Consider the following 5,489-nt stretch of genomic DNA (forward strand, 5'->3'; position numbering starts at 1 on the left):
CATATGTGTATTTGTTTTTAATTCACTTATCATATGTAGCATGGCAAAAAAAACAAACCAAAGGTAAGAGTACGAAAAGAAAATCAACAACCAAGCGGGGCCCTGCTTGTTTTCAGAAGATACCCGATCAGAAGATAGCTATAAACTTCGATGAAAATAATCAGCCCACTGGTGATGACCCGAAAATAGTGGGACGTTTCAGGTCATTCTATGGGATGAAGGTTCAACATCTCTTTCCATGTCATATTCAAATGTCCAAATTTGAGGATAAAGATTTTGATAATCTGTGGTTAGAAGTAAAGGTACGAATTATATTTTAAGTTATAAGAAATATAGAATACCTATAAATTAATTAATATTTTTAACTTGATGTTATTTAAACTTTAGAAGTATTGGATAATCGATACTGATGCCCCGAAAGCGTATATGAGGAAGTGGGCTATAAGACTTGGCATTAGCTTTAGACATAGGCTTGCTAGAGACGATATATACAACGCAACGCCCGATACCAAGAAAGCTTACAAAGTATATAAATTTATCGAAATTGAGGACTGGGAGGAGTTCTATAAACAAAGGACAAGTGAGGAATATCATGTATTTTTGAGCTGTTTATTATTATTAGTAATTTTGAGTTAATAACAATTTGTTGATTGTGTGAAGGAAATAAAAGAGAAAGCTAAAGCTAACAATGCCAAGAAAAAACACAAACTTCATGTAGGGCACGATGGATGGAGTGGTATGAGAAGGAAGATGAAAACTGTATGGCCTCAACTTGAATCAAGCTACTCCGTACTTAAAGGAATACTAAACAAACGTTCAAAGTTATTTATAATGGGTCACGCAACAAAAGACAAAGAGACCAAGTTGTATTCACTTGATGATGTTGCAATTGAGAAGGCCGGCACTTTGGTAAATGATTATGTTATTTAATTATATGAAAATGAATTTAGTTTGATTTGTAATTATTATAGCCGAATGTTTAAGCGTATCTTTTTTATAGAAACGAGTGGAGAAAAGTATGATAGCGGATGGGAGCTATTCTAAAAATAAGGAAGACCCGCTAGTTCGAGTTATTGGACCCGAGCATGGGGGACGATCAAGGACCTTATCCCAGATTATCGGTAATGACTGTGTGTTTTTCCTTCAAAGGTCTGCATTATTATTATTTGTAATCTTTTTTAGATGTTACTTTGACAGGATTGCCTTAGATGTCACTAAACTGTTCTAATATTCGTATTCTCTGCTGCTTCTGAAATGTTGAACTACGTGGTGATTACATGTTATAGATTTATAGTATTATACTATTTATGTGGGAGTGTAGGAGTATGCAAAAAGTGATTTCTACTTTTACACAAGTGATATTGATGGATGGATTAAAATACTATGATACTTGTCAGATTGACCAAAGTTGATGTGATTACATATTCTAGTCTTTGTTTACTATTTATTACAGTTATATACTTGATTTGCATCCTGTACACATATTCTATATTTTCAAATCCTTTTTGTATTGTTTGAAAGTTGCTTTTTCTAGCAGTGTAATACTTATATAACATTCACAAAAATAAAATCCTTTTATATCAAAACAAAACTTCTTAAATGGTGCTGATGGAACGGGGCCAAAACGGGTGCGGGTCAGAACGGGCCAGCTTAAGAAAAGGTTATTTTGATTTATGTTAGAAAGAGTTCAGGTCAAAATGGGTGTGGGTTAGAACGGGTGGATCTAAATAAATGACTTCTTTTCCGGAAAGCCTTAATGTTAATCCGCCTAGTGTGACCCGCTTTACTATTTTCAGAACTGAATGGCTGCCCAGTTTGACCTACCAAAACTAATAGTAAACCCAATGCAACCTGCCCATGAAACTGCATTTCTGTTGTAACTAATTACAAGTACCAAAATCATTATTAAATCTGTAATTTATTTAGCTCTTCTTTTCTGAACGTCAAAGCCATTATGAGAGCTTGAATTCATAGATAGCATAATAATCTGTAATTAATTTGCTTGTTATATTGTATTTATAGGTTATACAAAAGCTCATGGTGGATTGTTTCAGAATGTGAATCATGATAAAGTGTTGGTACCACAGGTGGATGCGAGACCTAATACACGAGTCGACTATCCACCTATTAAGATAATATATTTATAATTTGCTATATTAAAATGTTATATATATTAAAAATGTTGAATGATTTTTCAGAGCCACACCAGTTGTGAGTTGTTACTAAAAGTGGGTGATTCACTAGAGAAAGTGGCTGATGGTATGGTCTGGCCGAGCACTGATACAATTCTACATTGTAAAACAATAATGGAGGGTTGTGTCAAGGTTACGGTGGATGATGTCGTTGATGAATTTAAGACGTTGAAAGTCTACAAAGTGGCAAGGACGAGTGAACTTAAACGAGTTGAAGAAATGGTTGACCAGATCGTTCAATGGCCAAGAGATGCGATAAGGGTATTTTTTATATTAAAATATATTTTAGTATATCAATATAGTAATAGTTACTATAATATTTTCTTTGTTAAATTGTAGCTTGCGAACCAAGGGGCACCTAGCTCACCTAGTGCCCCGAGAGTGGATGCTTCGCCACAAATAGATGATGATGATACCTCGGACACTTCAAGTTACCGTCCACAGAAGGTCGAGCCATTTAATCTAATAATTATTTTTTAATTTAGTTTGATTTGTTCATATTATAACAATTTGTTTGTAAATTTAGGTTGATGAAGTACATCATGGCTCATCACAATTCCATGACGAACACATGACGTCCTATCATTTGGTAGCCGACCCATTTACTCTTCTTTATATTGTTTCTTTGTTCGATTTTTCAACGATTAGTTTGTTTTTAGGTTGATGAAGACGACCAAAATCAAACGGAAAATCTATATCCTTTCAAAGACGGGTTTTTAAACGCAGTTAGTTTTCAAAAACTTGTTTATATATCAATTTGTATATATATAAACATATATTTTTATATATGTACTAATGTTTTTATAATTGTATTTAGTTATTATCCATGGACCAGCAACAAATCACGTCATATGCTACCGTACGGGCACCCGAACCCGAGCCCAAACCACAAATTACACTAGTAAATGATCCCGAACACGATAAGTGGGAAGATCCTGATTTGGAACCCATAATGGAGAAATTAAAGAAAAAAACGGGTATCATTCGAGTTATGTTTGATCATTTACACAAATTTGTCGGTACACGCCATTCCATTTGGATTTCTTCACCTCAAGGGATGTACCCCAAACGAGTTGCAAATGCAATCCCATATTCAGAGTTGTTAAGAATATTTTCAAAGGAATGGCTTGATTTCAGCATTATACATTCGTTTACAATGTAAGTCATTATTGTTTAAATATGGTACAAAACATATTTAGTTATTTGGATATAATTTACTTAATTACTAACTTTTATCTCATATCTATATATTCAAGGTATTTTTTTCTTTTGCCCAAATCCGAATGCGCATTCCTTGATCCTAGCCGCATTAAAGGTACAGAATGTGACACAAATTCGGAGGCTGTTGTGGAACACATCAAAGAAATATTCAAATATCATGGAAACAAAAGATATTTTCTTGCACCATTTGCTAACAGGTAATATATACGTTTTCGTCAATACATACGCATACATATATTCATATACATATAGTCATACCCATACATATTTAATTGTTCATAATTTCTACTTTTTAGTGGTCATTGGACGTTTTTTATCTTTGAACCGGGCACCTCAACTGCCTATATTGTTGATTCTTTAAAATGGGGGAAAAGTGAGGAGAGCTACACCATTTCGGGTCTAGCTGATAACGGTTTCGGGAGAAAATTTACATGGACAGTGGTGAATGTATGTTTTATACTTTTATATCAAGTTATTACTTATTACAGGTGCTTAAAATAATTAATTGTAAATTAATTGCAGTGCAACCAACAACAAGAAGGTTGGGAATGCGGCTATCTAGTCATTAAACACATGCGGGAATTTGTGGAGACCATTCAATACAATTTTGTTGAAAAGGCAAGTGTTTTTTGCATAAATATATAAAATATCAACTTTTCTATTTATTTGTGTACATTTAGATACTTTTATTATTTGTTTCAGTTATGGAATAAAGGAGGGATTACTTCTCATAAGGAAATTGACTTTATGGTCGTAGACTTAATGGATCATTGGATTAATAAGGTGTTTGGAGTTTGACTGTTTGCGGGCTGGGCATGAACTTTCTAAAAGCGTCCCAAGGTTATCCCGGATTCTACTATTTTATGTTCATCTATATCTAAAGCGTAAAGTACAAACTCGCTTATATATGAGTAGGGTTTGAGTTTGATTAACTTCTGACTCAAATGCATATATATGAAGACTTTGGATATGTTGTTTTGTTAGGCAAGTATGAAGACCTCGGATTCGAATTTGCATTGCAAGTATGAAGATTGAATACGGCTCTTTTAGGTTGCAAGGATGAAAGTTAGAGTTTTTTGAACTGAATATTTGAAACATGATTTTTGTATTTGGATTGCATTTGTGGTACCTTGAAACATGATTTTTGTACATTTTGAAACCTTTTTTAAATATATTATTTGGTTTTGCATCTATAAAATATTGTGTATATGTGTATGTAGATGCAGCTTGCAGCTGCATATATTGTTTGGTTTTGTATATTGTTGTTTCCAGAAAATAATTAAAAAAAAGAATTTAAGCTAAAAGGTGCGGTTAGTTTATATGTTATAAGATGCGGTTTAGTTATTCATATTAGGATGTAAAAGGTGCGACTAAAAGATGTGGTTCAGATTAGGATGTAAAAGGTGCGGCTGTGAATATGCAGGTTAGATGATGCGGTTTTTTAAAAGGTGCGTTTCCTATATCTGAAGATTCGCATCTATTTGGTGCGGTCCTAGAACCGCACCTTTTGGCAAAATTCACCGCACCTTTTGGCTGTTTTTGTAGTAGTGCTCCTTGGGTTCAAAAGTATAGGTCGTAACACAAATCTATCATTTCGAAAGATCAATGTGGCTTCTCTTTCTTGTAATCATCTAATTTCTCTTGTGTGTTGTTTTCCCTTGCATGCTTCTGTTTGGGGGTTTCTAATAAAATTTTGGCTTTCGGAGAAAGAAATGAGAAACGTTTATGTTTTCTGTAGAGAAAGATTTTAGTTTCCTTTCATATTACAGCTGATGGTGAATCACTGGGCATTTAATTACTGATCTAAATACATACAAAGAATCTAGATACATAGTTGTATATGTATATCATGAAGGTTCTTTTTTTAAGAAAGATTAGATCAGACTTCAGAGTACGTAATAATAATTGAGAAATTTGTACATGACTGAACTATGCAAAAAGAAAATGCAGTTTACATATTAGCTAGTTCATAATTGATCATAACATACTAAGTTTTTTATTGTTTATGCAATACTTGATCTCGCACCTCCTGCCTTTGTTCTTAAATTCATAATCACATATTTTACAAAAAATCAA

At 33.4% G+C, this 5,489-nt stretch overlaps 2 long non-coding RNA genes across 2 annotated transcripts; both read left to right on the plus strand.

Moving 5' to 3' along the window:
* The first annotated feature begins 751 nt into the window (after positions 1-751).
* On the plus strand, positions 752-2,095 carry LOC143544518 (uncharacterized). The gene is made up of 3 exons (XR_013137265.1): positions 752-909; positions 1,001-1,121; positions 2,023-2,095. It is a non-coding gene; the product is annotated as an uncharacterized LOC143544518 (long non-coding RNA).
* A 1,195-nt stretch (positions 2,096-3,290) lies between these two features.
* On the plus strand, positions 3,291-3,854 carry LOC143544519 (uncharacterized). Its single transcript, XR_013137266.1, has 3 exons — positions 3,291-3,350; positions 3,449-3,610; positions 3,710-3,854. It is a non-coding gene; the product is annotated as an uncharacterized LOC143544519 (long non-coding RNA).
* Positions 3,855-5,489: the final 1,635 nt, after the last annotated feature.

Source organism: Bidens hawaiensis, unplaced genomic scaffold, assembly GCF_021521415.1.
Source record: "Bidens hawaiensis isolate Kalapana, Puna unplaced genomic scaffold, B.hawaiensis_p1.1 tig00013614_1, whole genome shotgun sequence".
Classification (NCBI taxonomy): Eukaryota; Viridiplantae; Streptophyta; class Magnoliopsida; order Asterales; family Asteraceae; genus Bidens; species Bidens hawaiensis.